Source organism: Arachis hypogaea, chromosome 18, assembly GCF_003086295.3.
Source record: "Arachis hypogaea cultivar Tifrunner chromosome 18, arahy.Tifrunner.gnm2.J5K5, whole genome shotgun sequence".
NCBI classification, from domain to species: domain Eukaryota; kingdom Viridiplantae; phylum Streptophyta; class Magnoliopsida; order Fabales; family Fabaceae; genus Arachis; species Arachis hypogaea.
In genome coordinates, this window is record NC_092053.1 from 83,364,459 (window position 1) to 83,379,243 (window position 14,785).

General features: G+C 39.3%; 1 non-coding gene across 1 annotated transcript; it reads left to right on the top strand.

Moving 5' to 3' along the window:
* The first annotated feature begins 14,127 nt into the window (after nt 1-14,127).
* On the top strand, nt 14,128-14,231 carry LOC112774917 (small nucleolar RNA R71). The gene has a single exon (XR_003189371.1). It is a non-coding gene; the product is annotated as a small nucleolar RNA R71 (small nucleolar RNA).
* Nucleotides 14,232-14,785: the final 554 nt, after the last annotated feature.

Below are 14,785 nucleotides of genomic sequence, written 5' to 3' on the forward strand. Positions count from 1 at the left end.
CTCGGTTGTCAGGCGAGGCAACCATGCGTCATGAACCAGAAGGCTAAGAGATATGCACTTAAGCGATTGCAAGTAGAATGGAGGTGGTTGTCAGGAACACGTACATGGGTGAGAATGGTGATGAGTGTCACGGATCATCACCTTCCTCAGGTTGAAGAACAAGTGTATATCTTAGATAAGAAATAGGCTTGAGTTGAATAGAAAAACAATAGTACTTTGCATTAATTCATGAGGTACAGCAGAGCTCCACACCTTAATCTATGGTGTGTAGAAACTCTACCGTTGAAAATACATAAGAACGAGGCCCAAGCATGGCCGAATGGCCAGCCTCCCCAAATGGCATATGAATTCGAAATTAAGGGAAAAGGACCCCTAGTACAATAGTAAAGAGTTCTATTTTTGCTAAACTAGTTACTAGGGTTACAGAAATAGGTAAATGATGCAGAAATCCACTTCCGGGGCACACTTGGTGTGTGCTTGGGCTGAGCATTGAAGCTTTCACGTGGAGAGTTCTTTCTTGGAGTTAAATGCCATTTTATAACCTGTTTCTGGCGTTTAACTCCACTTTGCAACCTGTTTCTGGCCTTTGACTCCAGAATAGGGCAGGGAGCTGGCGTTGAACGCGAGTTTGCGTCATCTAAACTCGGGCAAAGTATGGACTATTATATATTGATGGAAAGCCTTGGATGTTTACTTTCTAACACAATTGAGAGAGCGTCATTTGGAGTTCTGTAGCTCCAGAAAATCCACTTTGAGTGCAGGGAGGTCATAATCCAATAGCATCTGCAGTCCTTCTTCAACCTCTGAATCTGATTTTTGCTCAAGTCCCTCAATTTCAACCAGAAAATACCTGAAATCATAGAAAAACACACAAACTCATAGTAAAGTCTAGAAATGTGAATTTTATTTAAAAACTAATAAAAATATATTAAAAACTAACTAAATCATACTAAAAACTATGTAAAAATAATGCCAAAAAGCGTATAAATTATCCGCTCATCAATAAGATCCCCACTTGTGCTTCTAACTTTGTGATTGCTGCGCCTTGATTTTTTAGATTTGACCTGTATTCTTCTTGATTAGCATCTATCCTTTTTTCAGTCTGTGCTTGTCTCTCCATAAGGGTGGAGACTGCCCCTATAATCTGTGATGACAGTTGTGCTATTGCAGCCTCCATCCTCTCAATGTTGCTCTTGATTTCACATGGTTGCATAGTTGAGGGGGGTGTGTCTTGATTGAGGTTGTTGTGTGTAGGTTGGTTGCTATTGTATGATGTGTTTTGTGAGTTATGGTAGGGTCTATGGTTGCCTGTTTGATGGTTGGGGTTGGGAGTGGAATGTTGATTTGATATAACTCATCAATCTTGATGATATCTCCAATCAATCAGGCTCAAAATCTTAATTCAAAATCATTCTTGGCCCATTTACTTTTAAGTAACAAACGTAGTCAATTCACAGCTAGCCAAGAATCACTTTTCAAAACGGAGCCACTTTCCACATCTTTCCAATACTTCCAAAGATCTCAAAACCATGCCAAGTTCAAAATCTCTTTGAAAGACTCAAAATCATTCATTTCTAAATCAAGATTTGGTCGTAAGATTCTTCAGCGGAGTCTCAAGACTTCAGGGGAGAATAACCTAACTCATTTCTTAAATTCCTTGAAAACCTCCGAAACTTTAACTTCTTGAGTTGAATAAATAGAATAGGGTTTAAACCCAAAACCAAATCGTGTTTCCAATTATTCCGCACCAATTTCAAAACCAACCAAACTTAAGCCAAAACCAAATCATTTTTAAACCAAAAACCAATTTCAGTTTCATTCTTAAATCTGTTTCCAAGGGCTCGGGAAGTGTTTCAATTTTAATAAATCAAAGTTCCAGAAAATACTTCAAGCTCTTCCTAAATATCGTAAAGTGAAATAGATTAATTGAAAACCACGTTTATTTTAAACCCATTAAAACCCCCTCCAAAATCTGTTTACGTAAATCAATTTCCAAAACATAAAAATTTCACACTTAAATTGATTTTTAAGGCATAATTCCTTTCTTAATAATTACATCCAAGATATAGAGATTTTCCTACTAAGGCAAGTTCAAACATAATGTATTTCTCAAATATTTAAGTCAAAGCATAATTCATTCTTTTCCAAAATAACAATTGCAATCAAAATCTCAGATTTTCTAGAAATTTCGGCAGCATCTCCCCTAAAACTTGGACTTTGCCACCCTTTTCGGGTCCCAACAAAACCAATCATCAATCCTTTCTGACAGGTTCAAGACTAAATCAGTTTCCAATAAAACAAAACTCAACTTTCAAATTATCAAAAATCATTCAAATCAACCAATCCAGAAATCTCCAATTTATCGAAATCAGACATTGTTACAATCAAACAAGCACCCATATTCATTCAAGATAAAACCAGACAATTCATAAGACTCACATAACCACCAGAAATACATTTTGTACAGCATATCTATTTATAACAACTTCCACTTTAAAATGAATCAGTTTGTATAAAAAGCCCCTACCTCGATATGTTGAAATCACAACCCAAACTCGCTAATTGACTACAGTCAAAACCTCAGCTCCAACCCGCTTTCTCAGCAACCACAACCACTCTAATCGCAACATATAATAGCCGAGATTAACTCTCATAACAATGAATGCTACAACACCTCAACGTATAATGGAGCAGTAACAAGAGGGCTTTCAGATCGAGACGCTTACCGAACGAATAAGGAACGGCTGAACCGAAATAGCGGCGGTCTCCGAATTGGCTTGGCGGCAGCCCGGCAGCCACCTCAAATGGCAGCGGTGACCCAGACTTCAGCAACAACAACTGAAATTAACATGCAACGACAATGAAGCTTCCAGAAACCCAAAGGAAACGAAGACCAACTTAAACCCTTACCGGCCGTGGCGTTCCCGGCGGCAGCAGCAACGGCATGGAATTCCGGTGACGCAGCAGTAGCGCAAGCACGACAACGGCGAGGCCAGCAACGCGGCAGCGACAGTAGCTCCGCGGCGGTTCTCCCTCTCTTCTTTGCGAATGGCGACTGGCAGCAGGGAGGGTGGATGGCGGCGGCGCAAGCAATGGGACGCGGCGGCGAACTCCTTCCCGTGGTGACTCCCTCGCGAGTCTTCTCTCTCTGCCCGATCTCTCTCTCTCGTCATGCTCGCCGGCAGAGGCAAGATGGCGACGACACAACCCAGGCGGTAGCTCTCCGGTGCGGATCTTGGCTCGCGCTCGCCTCTTCTCTCTCCTCCATGGTTGGCGATGGTGGCGACGGGAAGAAGCTCGACGGCGTCCTCTTCCCGCAAGCTTTCTCCCTCAGCACGACGGCGTGGTGACCTAGCGGCAAGACGGCGCAACTCTCGAGTGGCTCCTCCCTCCCCTGGCGACAGCAACGGCGACGGCGCTCCTCGCCGGCACCGCATCATCCCTCTTTCCCGATTCCTCACTCTCTCTCCGTTCCGACCTCCTGGCGGCGTCATGACGACGGCGACGGTGGAAGTGACGCCCACCGGCGCCACCTCCTTTCCTTCCTCCTCTCTTTCCCCTCCGGTCCTCCCCCTCTTCTCTTTTTCCCTTTCTATCTCTTCCTTTCTTCATTTTGTTTGCAGCTACTGCTGCTGTTGTTTGGGTTAGGTGCACTAGTGTGCACTGGGTCAGGGGAACCGGGTAACCGGGTAGGGTTTCCAGGGTTAGAGTTGTGTATGTTGAGTTTTAGGATTATGGTAAAATTAGGTACAAGGGTAACTTTGTAATTTCAAATAAAATAGGGATAATATGGTAATTGAAAATAAATTCTAATCCAACAATAATAATATATATAAAATACTATTTGATAATCCATTTTGCAAATTATTTTTAATAAAATATTCAAATCCAAAAATTAGAAATAATATACGAAATTTCTTTATTTTCCAAAATAGTAGTATCAATATTTTAAAATATTAATTATTTAGTCCAAATCATATAAAAATCCTTATTATTTTACAACTACAAACTTTATAATTTAAATATATAAAATAACTCAATAATTATAAAATTAGATAAAATCTTAATTTAATTAGCCCAAACTCATTATTTTTAGTTTTCTAGAACTTTAAGTTGTGAATAGAGAAATACTCCATAAGCATAGAGTTTGGATAAAAACCTTAATTTATTTCAAATCCAATTAATCAAAACTACCTTTAATTACCTTCAATAAGATAATTTATGAAATTAAAAATATAAATAAATATATGATTTGAGATTAGTTCAAAATAGGACTTCTCGAAAGTCTTGGGTCTTACATTCCACCCACCTTATAAAAATTTTCGTCCTCGAAAATTAAAGTAATACATAATATAGTACATAGCCTTAAATACCTTTTAGAAAAGTAAGAGATCTTAACACATATATATACATAAGTTCAAATACCTGATATCCATAAGATTTAAATATAAAGGTAAGGTATAGTGTAAGGTGAAGGATACAAGATAGGCTCAATGCAAAAGGTTATATGGTTTCAAAATCTTACAAAAGCTTAGAGAAACAATATAAGGTGCAAGTCAAGATAGGCGTTCACAAAGCAGAGATATAGTTAATGTGGCAAAAGGCTACAAGACAAGTTGGTATTAAAACAACGGATATAACATTTCCTCACAGATCTCTTACCCCTTCGAAACTTCCACTTCCCAACTCCATCAATCACTTCACAACTCCATAACCGGTCACAAACCTAACATCCGTAGACTCTTCCACGAGAAACGAAACTCCCACAACTTCTCATAATGTTGCACTCTTACCACTTCACCTTCCGTATCTACGAACAGGCCTTAAAGAACTACGCATCGCATTACTATACCTAAAGATCGCACGTGACATCAAAACAATTCTCGAGTTTACTCAGAAAGGTAAAAGACTTTGAAATAGAAGGACAAACAACAAGGATAATCTCCGCAAGAGTTCTGAAAGAATTGTTGAATCTACAAGTAAACAAGGATGTACAATCGATGAAGAGTATTGGAAAGAAATTCAGTTTAACAACCTCAAAGATGACTCCTGAATCAGAGACAACTGATAGGAACACAAAAGGATAAGCAAGACAGTAATTTGGAACTAAATCAAGCTGAGTTAACAAGTATAAAATCATAGAAGAAGGTCAACTAAAGCTAGTGATGACACTCTCAAGATTTAAAATTTTTGATCAAGTTCACATAATACATTTTAATATAAAGTATGAAAAAACTGAAAGAAGATCACCTCCTGTGCTAAAAGAAAAGTATGTAACTCGCAGTTCACAAAAGGGTAACATAAACATATATCAAAACTGCAATATGGTTAAAGAAAACTAAATTGCATTTTGTCCAAATAGTTTCCAAGTAAAAGATAGAATAGGTGAGGGTTGAAAATTGAAAGTCAATTGGGTTAAGGCCAAAACAATCTTTCGAAAATCCTGAAAGACATTTAGGTACTCAATCAGCTAAAAGTATATACTGATATTCTGGCAGGGTTGTAAGAAAATCAAACGTTTGTTCAAGAACACTCAGAGTCTAGATTCAAACAAGTGTGTATAAAATTTTATAGAAAATATGGAACAAGTTAAACTCTATTTAGAAAAGGAAATCCTGAGGTAAAAATTTACTTATCAGTCGGTTTCAAAACTTTATTTAAAATAATGCATGTCAACTCCAAAATAACTTTTCCAATTTAAAGGATAGCTATGGATGCAATTTTTAAGCGAGAAGAATTGATTTAAGTTTCTTAAGAGAATCCAAAACTTGCTTCAAAAGTTCACATCAAAACTCTAAGAATACACTTGAAGTTGCCATCACATAAGAATATTCAAGAGTATTGGGAATTAGACTAAATGATGCGCATAAACTAGTTATGCTACGATTTAGGAAATTGCACGATCAGCAAAATTCCTTCCAGCAAGTGCACCGGTTATCGTCAAGTAAAAACTCACAATAGAGTGAGGTCGAATCCCACAAGGATTGGTTGAGTGAGCAATTCGGATTAGAAGTGTGTTCTAGTTGAGCGGAATCAAGATTTAGATGAGAATTGCGGAATGTAAAATTGACGGGAAAAGTAAATGACAAGAAATTGAAATGGCGGAATCTTAAATTGCATGAATTAAAGAGCAGAAGCTAAATTGCTGAAATTAAAAGGGAATGGGGGTGATTGCATGAATTGAGTTGCAGAATATAAAGAGAAAGTGGAAATCAGAAATGGGGAATTCATTGGGTGTTAGGAGATATTGAGATCTCCGAATCAAAACATGTTTATCTCTTCCTCAACCAATGCGTTCATTGAATTTTGCTTGGCAATCTTATATGATTGGATCCCAATCCCTTGGCTCACCAATTCTCTCTAAAAACAAACAAATTCCCAATCCCTTGGTTTAAATGTTCATAAGAAGAGATGATGCTCGATCACTGATTATACCACACTGTTTCATGAACCACAATTTGGTAGGATTACATGTCACAATATCCATCCAAACCCCAATCCAATTCACTGTGAGAAAGCTTCTCTAGCATGAATCCTCCATTCCTTTCCCAAGGTTCCGAAGGATTCCAATTATGGGTAGTTTCTTTCCCAAGACAACTACCCAATGGAATTAGATCGAGAAGCTTTCTAACAAAATTCAAGAGAAAAGATTGAAGAAGAAGATAAACTATTATTGATTCATTGAATTACAATAGAGCTCCCTAACCCAATGAAAGGGGTTTAGTGAGTCATAGCTCTGAATTCAACTACAAAGATATGAAAACTAGCTAAATGAAAAAGTAAAAGTCCTCCCTAACTTAAATTCTATCCTATTTATACACTTTCTATATTGAGCTTCTGTTGTGTTTCTTGGGCTTTGAGGCCTCTCCCTACTTTCCTTTTGCCTTGGGTTTATGATCCATAATCTTGATGAGGCTGTTGATCCAAATTCTGTAACATTCATTGAGCCAACTTAGTGATAATCAAATAATGACACATGACTCAATAAATTGAAATTTCAGACTCATCAATCCTTCAGGCCCAATCCCATAAACCATGATATTCAATTGGGTTTCATACCAGAGTAAGTTTAAGTTAATGTTTGTGCTCAAATACTAACTTAAACCGCAATATTTTTGGCCCAGAAACCTTTTCCAAGAGTGGCGTTTAAGTTGCAGTTTAAGCTTAAACTGCAGCTTAAACGCCAGACACTTCCAGTGATGCCTTTTGTGGAAGCACGTTTAAGCTTCAGTTTAAGGTTAAACTGAAGCTTAAACGTGGAAATGGAAGAAGGCAGCCCTGGAGGGTAATATAGTCGAACACGTTTAAGCTTCAGTTTAAGGTTAAACTGAAGCTTAAACGTGGAGATAGAAAAGGCAGCCCTGGAGGTCGAACACGTTTAAGCTCCAGTTTAAGGTTAAACTGGAGCTTAAACGTGGAAATAGAGAAAGCCATCCTGGAGGTCGAACACGTTTAAGCTCCAGTTTAAGGTTAAACTGGAGCTTAAACGTGGAAATGGAGGAAGCAACCCTGGAGGTCGAACACGTTTAAGCTCCAGTTTAAGGTTAAACTGGAGCATAAACGTGGAAGCTGAGAAAGGTAGCCCTGGAGGTGTCGAACACGTTTAAGCTCCAGTTTAAGGTTAAACTGGAGCTTAAACGTGGAAATGGAGAAAGCAACCCTGGAGGAGAAACTTGGTCGAACACGTTTAAGCTCCAGTTTAAGGTCAAACTGGAGCTTAAACGTGGAAATGGCTCCCTGGTGCTTTTCCCTTTTCTGGCGTTTAACCTCAACTGGAGGTTAAACGTGGAACTACCCCCCTTGGTGCCCTTCTCACTTCTGGCGTTTAACCTCCAGTTTAAGGTTAAACTGGAGGTTAAACGTGGAAATGCTTCTTTGGTGAGACTTTCATTCTGGCGTTTAACCTCCAGTTTAAGGTTAAACTGGAGGTTAAACTTCAATTCCAGCATTTCTTAGCCTTCCTGATTCTGGCGTTTAAGCTCCAGTTTAGGCTTAAACTGGAACTTAAACTCCACATGTGATATTCAAGCTTCCTTTATTGATTTTGTTGCTTCCTTGCTTAGCCTCTTCTTCCCTGAAATCATCCAAACAATTGCATCAAAGTCTTGCAAAATTTCATGAGAAATCTTCCATTCATAGCATTCAAGTAATATAACTAAAACTCATGGAATTTGCATTAAAATCATACTGTTTGGATGGTTCATTGCTTTGTTATTCATTTGACCATTCTTGGTTACTTTAAGCTCAAGAAAATGCATAAAACAACTAAAACTAACAGAAAAATGCTAGTGAAACTAGCCTAAGATGCCTTGGCATCACAACACCAAACTTAATACTTGCTTGTCCCTAAGCAAGTCCTGAGTTATTTGAGAAGAAAGTATGAAACAGAAAGCAATTACATTGGCTCTATTAGCAAGCATTTGAAGTTCATCAGAAGGGTTTTATGCAGAAAGTTGCAGCATCACTTTTTCATACTTATCAGGTAAGATTATCACTTTTTCATTGCATCCATCAAACACTGCTATGGCCTCTTGTTATTCTTATGTCCTTGGCACTTTTCTCTTTTTTGTTTTTCTTTTCTTTTTCTTAGAGCTCCTTTGCTCCTTGTTTGCTTAGTGTCATGTGTTGCACAAGCCTTTGGCATTTTCTTTTTCATATCAGTGCACTACACATATCCACTTTAGGCATTTTAGTTCACATTTCTTCTTGAGACATTGGTGCCCAGCACCTCTTTGTGTGACTAAATGTTTTGTATTTAGGTTGCTCTTGATAATGGACTTTTGGTTGATAATCCCGGGTTAGTTAACCCAAGTTACCGAGTGTTGAAACACTCCTCAGAACCTATTCATCCAAGCATATCCTTAATACATAAACACCACAGGCATTTGTCTCAGAAGTTCAACCATTGGTGCCTAGCTTATTTTCTCAATTTTTTTTTTTTTTTTGCTTTTTGGTTGCCCTTTTTCAGTGGCTTTTTCTTCTTCTTTTTCTTTCTTTTTCATGGCCAAAGACATTTATTCATCAAGATCCATAGACAGTTTTCAATTTCTACATAAAAAATGATAATTCTACACTCTATTTCCAGTGATCTGACTAAACAATCAAGCATGCATACCACCACTTAATTCTACTTGATTTGTCACTAATTGAGCCAAGTTACTTTTGTTCAAAGCTTTTCTTTTATTTTTGGAAACAGAACAAGCATGGCAAGCATTTGATTAAGAAGGTGAAGTTATATCCAAACATCAAGGCATTCACTTTATTCAAAGCAATAAACAGACACTCAGACTAAAAACTCCACATAACACTTAAATGACTTATGATGAAAGAAAGCTCATAAAGACAATTCACCAATTATCATTTGATTATTAAGGAACGAGACCACCTCTTATTTATTGCTTGGTTCTTCTTAATTCTTGGGATCCTGCTTCTTCTTGCTTCCTGCCTCTTTTTGACCACTTGTGTTTCCTTTGTCTTTTCTTATGAGCTTTTTCCAGAATCCAGCCTTTTTCATTGTTTCTTCCACTCCTTTTTCAAGGATCATTGCCTTGTTTATTTCTCCTTCTTTCCTCCCTTTGAAATACTCATCAAAAGCTGGGAATGCTGGGTCCATCTTGTGTAAATGTTCCCCTATGTAGTTAAGCTTGATTTGCGAACTGATGTTGTAATCAGCTTGGACTGAGTATCTTGCATTCTGTAAGGTGGTGGCTTCCTTGATTGCCAAGACATTGGCATCTTGGTGTTGGCATATGTGGCTGAAGGATTCCTGTAAGTGTAAATTCTGTTCCCTTTGCAGATCCAAGAATCTTGATTCAAAGTTCCTTTGCATATCCATCATTTTTAGGTGAAAGTCCTCTTGTCTCTCCTGAGACCTCATGTATTGTTGAGACATTCCTTCCATGATTTCCTGCATTCTGCTCATATCCATGGGGTCTATAGGAGTTCGTTGTCTTCTTTCTGGAATTGCTTGCTCTTCTTGCTCTTCTTCTCTGTCTTCTCCTTCCTGTCCTTCTTGTTCCGCTTCTTGCTCTTCTTCCGCTTGTTGCCCTTCTTCATTTCTTCTTTTTGTGTGTCTTGGAGCAGTTGGGCCAAGAGTCATTCTGTATGCAGTTATGGCCAGTCCCGGATATAGCCAATTAGGTCTTTCATCTTCAAGTGGTACTTGGGCATCGATGCATAGTCTAATGATGGTACTAGGGAAGTGGAGCCAGGATTCAGGGTCACTTTTCTCACTAAACTCTTGTATCTGTTCAGCAATGAGTTTATGAACTTTGATTTCCCCTCCCACCATAATGCAATGTAGCAAGATGGCTCTTTTAGGGACTATTTCTGAAGAGTTTGCAGTGGGTAGGATGGATCTCCTAACTATTGCATACCACCCTTTAGCTTCCGGTGTTAGGTCTCCCCTTCTCAAGACTCTTGGAGCCCCTCTTGTTTTTCTCACCCATTCAGCTCTGATGGCACAAAGGTCTTCAGCAATAGTTGTATAGTCAGGTTCTCCTATCATTCTTTCTTCATAACTTGCTTGGCTGAAATGTATGTTTTTCAGGCCAAGAGTTTTCATGATTTCTTTGGGACTGAAGTCAACTTCCACCCCTCTTACATAGCTTTTGTATGTGGGTTTCTTGGTTGAGTCTTCCCTCACTGCATTTGCATAGAACTCCTTCACCAAGTTGATGTTGATTTTAGTGATTGGCTTAGTCAGGAGCTCCCACTTCCTCTTTTTGATCTTCTCCCAAACACCTGGGAACTCATCCTTTTCAAGGTCAAAGGGGACCTCAGCTAGTACCCTTTTAGGTCTCATCCATTCGGCTTGAATCTCATGGAAAACTGATTTGTATCTCCTTGCATCGAATTCCCTGCTCTCCTCCATTGGTTGCTTGTCTTTTCTTCTTTTGTGGCTAGATGAAGCTGCCATTGGTTCTTTAGTTTTGGGGTAAGTGACAAGCTAAAGTTGACAAGGTGAAGCAAGAAGTGTTGTTGGAAATGTGGGGAGGTTGTTTTCGGCAAGAGATAGTTTATGCTATGATGAAGAAAATGTGCATGAAGGAGATTTGGTGGCGTTGAACTCGTTTCCCAAGTGGTTCTTTATAGGGCCCGTAAGTGAAAAATGGACGGCTAGGGTGGTTTGTGAAGGGTGGCTTGATGGTAAATATATGGATTAGGGAGAAGGATGAATTGCCTTTCATTTTCTTGGAAGTATTCTGGGTGCATTAGGTTGTACATGTAGCAATCTTTTCTTGCAGAACTTCCTTTTCCCATGTGTTAGCTTCAAAGACTTGTGAACTTCCTTTTTGACCAAGCACCGTACCTTCCTTTGTCTTTTTCCTCCCTTTTTGTCTTTTCTTTTGTACCTGCACAAACAAACAAGTTTGCTATTATTTTTCGGTCCATGTGAATGATGAATAGTACTTGCACATGTAAATCAATGATTGACTTCATGAGCTTATAGCCGTGACTTTTGTATGTATGCACACTTATTACTGGACACCAAACTTAGTGTTTGGTAAAGTCTCCTGATGACATGAAATCCATATTGGTTGTCCTTAATGAATGTGCATAATTCTAATAAATCATAGTCACTTTGGCTCTTTGATTCTAAACAAATTTACTACCCTAAGTAATTGAAACCAAAGTATTAAAACATGCGAATGGTATACTTGTCATGAATTTCGAAATCCAGAGAAACTTCTTGCTTTTCATGAACCGTGTTCAAAGAGGAACACCAAACTTAATGTTTGGTTGTGCTCTTTGCATGAAAAATTGAATGCATTTTGAATAAAGTTTGGGGTGCCTTCAGGCACACCAAACTTAGAGACAAATTGTATTTTATATGCAATGTTTAGTGCACTCTTTCAGCAGTTGTCCTGAGGATTCAAGTTCATGCATAAGAAACCATGCTTTATTAGATGCAAAACAAAACAAAAAAAAAAGTAAGGATATTAAAAACATGGGTTGCCTCCCATGAAGCGCTTCTTTAACGTCACTAGCTTGACAGTTGTCCCTTGTTAGGGTGGATTGTAGTGCTTGACGTCTTCTCCTCTCACTATGCAAACGTCCCCACTTGATTCCTTCATGACCTCTAAATGTTCCATAGAAAGAACTTTCCTGATTGTGAACACTTGAGGGAGCTGGGAAGGAATGGTTTTGAGGCCGGGTGGGATTGGCAGACAATGACTTGATATCACTTTATCTCCCGGAGAAAAACCTTCAGTGGGAATTTTCTTGTTTCTCCACCCTCTTGGCAATTTCCCTATCATTCTTCCCTTTCTCTTGAGGATTTCTTCATTGACCCTTATGCCAGTAGGATCCTTCTGATCTGTTTCCATTGATTCTTGTGGCTTTAACTCTTGTAACTCCTGTTTGCCTTCCAAAGGCTGTTTTAGAGTTTCAGCTGCTGGATTACTTTCCTCCAAACACAGATGGCTACTATCATCCTTAGGCTTTTCAGGTTCTGGTTCAGGCTCAGATGCAGGTTTGAAAACTTTGAAAATGAGTTGTTCATCATGTATTCTCAGAATTAGCTCTCCTTGTTCTACATCTATGAGTGCTCTAGCAGTGGCTAGAAATGGTCTTCCCAGAATGATAGGGTGTAGGTAGCTTTCCTCCATGTCCAAAATGACAAAGTCTGTGGGGAAGTAATAATCTCCCACCTTCACCAGCACATTCTCAACTACCCCTTCAGCTTGCTTCTGAGTTTTGTCAGCCAGTTGTATGATTACATCAGTGGATCTCACCTCATTCAGTTGTAGCCTCTTCATAAGAGTTAGAGGCATCACATTTATGCTAGCTCCTAGATCACAGAATCCTCTGTCAATTTTTGTTTCTCCTATGATGCAAGGAATATGAAAACTTCCTGGGTCTGTTTTCTTAGAGACTGTGTCCTTCTTGATGAGGGCACTGCATTCTTTGTTCATTGTTACCGTTTGTCCTCCCTTCAAAACTCTTTTCTTGCTCAACAATTCTTTTAAATACTTGATGTGTGTAGGCATTTGATGGAGAATCTCAAGAAAGGGAATATTGATATGGAGAGACTTAAATGTCTCTAAAAACCTTGAATAGGTTTTCCCTTTTTCACCTCCTCCTAACCTCTGAGGAAATGGTGCTTTTGGTTGGTATGTTTCCATCGTGCCTTTTTGCAGTTCCTTGGCTTGCTCAGTTTCACTTTCCTGCTTAGCTTCCTCCACACCTTCCTTCAAGATTCCTGGCTCCTGCTCTGAGGGCCTGATTCCTTCTTCTTCTGAAACTTCCTTCAATATGGTGATGGCCTTGCATTCTTCCCATCTCACTCTTTTTTGTTCCCCTTTAGGATTCTTTTCTGTGTCACTAGGGAACACTGCAGTTGATTTGGGGGCCTGTTGAGATAGCTCTCCTACTTGAGACTCCATCCTCTTGAGTTTTTCACCATGGTTTCTTAAGGTAGCTCTCACATCATCCCTGAAGCTTTTCAATTCGGTTATGTCTTGACTCATCGTTGCCATCATTCCTTCTATCCGGTTTAATTGGTCTTGAAATTGTTGGTTCGGATTAGGTTGGGTAGGTTGATTATTTTGGCCATGATATGATGGTTGGGAGTAAGTGTTTTGTGTGGCTTGGTATGATCTTTGGTTGGAGTTTTGGTATGTGGAATTGTTATGTTGGTTGTGGTTGTAAGGTTTGTGGTTTTGTGGTTGGGTTTGTTGGTTCCCCCACCCAAAGTTTGGGTGATTTTTCCATCCTGGGTTGTAAGTGTTGGAATGTGGATCATATGATTGCCTTTGTTGGTTTCCCACAAAGTTGGCCTCTTCCCAATCACCTCCTTCAATGCTTACTTCCTCTTGATCTTGTGTGTGTATTGCAGCCACTTGCTTTGTTTCTAATTGCCTGGTAAGCTCTGCTAGTTGCTTGGCAAACACTTTGTTTTGGGCTAGAATTGTATCAACATGGTTCAGCTCCATGACTCCCTTAGTGTTGTGCCTCTCTGATGCATAGTAGTACTCATTCTCAGCCACTGTCTCAATCACTTCAATGGCTTCTTCCACAGTCTTTTTCCTGTTCAATGAACCTCCTGATGAATGGTCTACAGCCTTCCTTGATTCATAAGACAGTCCATCATAGAAAATATGCAATTGCACCCAATCATGGAACATGTCTGGTGGGCATTTCCTTGTCAAATCCTTGAATCTCTCCCATGCCTCATAGAGAGTTTCACCATCTTGTTGTCTAAAAGTCTGAACCTCAGATCGAAGCCTATTGACCTTTTGTGGGGGGTAGAAACGTGCCAGAAACTTGCTTTCCACCTCATCCCATGTTGTTAGACTCCCCCTTGGGAATGATTCCAGCCACTTAGCTGCTTTGTCCCTAAGTGAAAATGGGAACAAAAGCAGTTTATAGGCATCTTCCTGGACTCCATTGGACTTCACAGTGTCACAAATTCTCAGGAATTTTGTGAGATGTTGGTTGGGATCTTCATTAGCACTCCCACCAAATGAACAATGATTCTCCACAAGTGATATTAGCTGTGGTTTGAGTTCAAAATTGTTGGCCTGAATGGGTGGTTTCTGAATGCTGCTACCACAATTCCCAGAGGTTGGGTTTATGTATGAACTAAGAACCCTCCTCTCAGGAATGGCATTGTTTCCATCAGCTCTCTCATGGTTGTGAACTTCTCTATCCATGTTGAGATCTAGAGCTTCCTCAAAATTGTCCTCAGATTCTCCTTCAGATTCTTCTTCTCCCAGTACTCTCTTCCCTCTTGCTTCCCTTCTAAGTCTATGAAGGGTCCTCTCTGGTTCGGTATATGGAG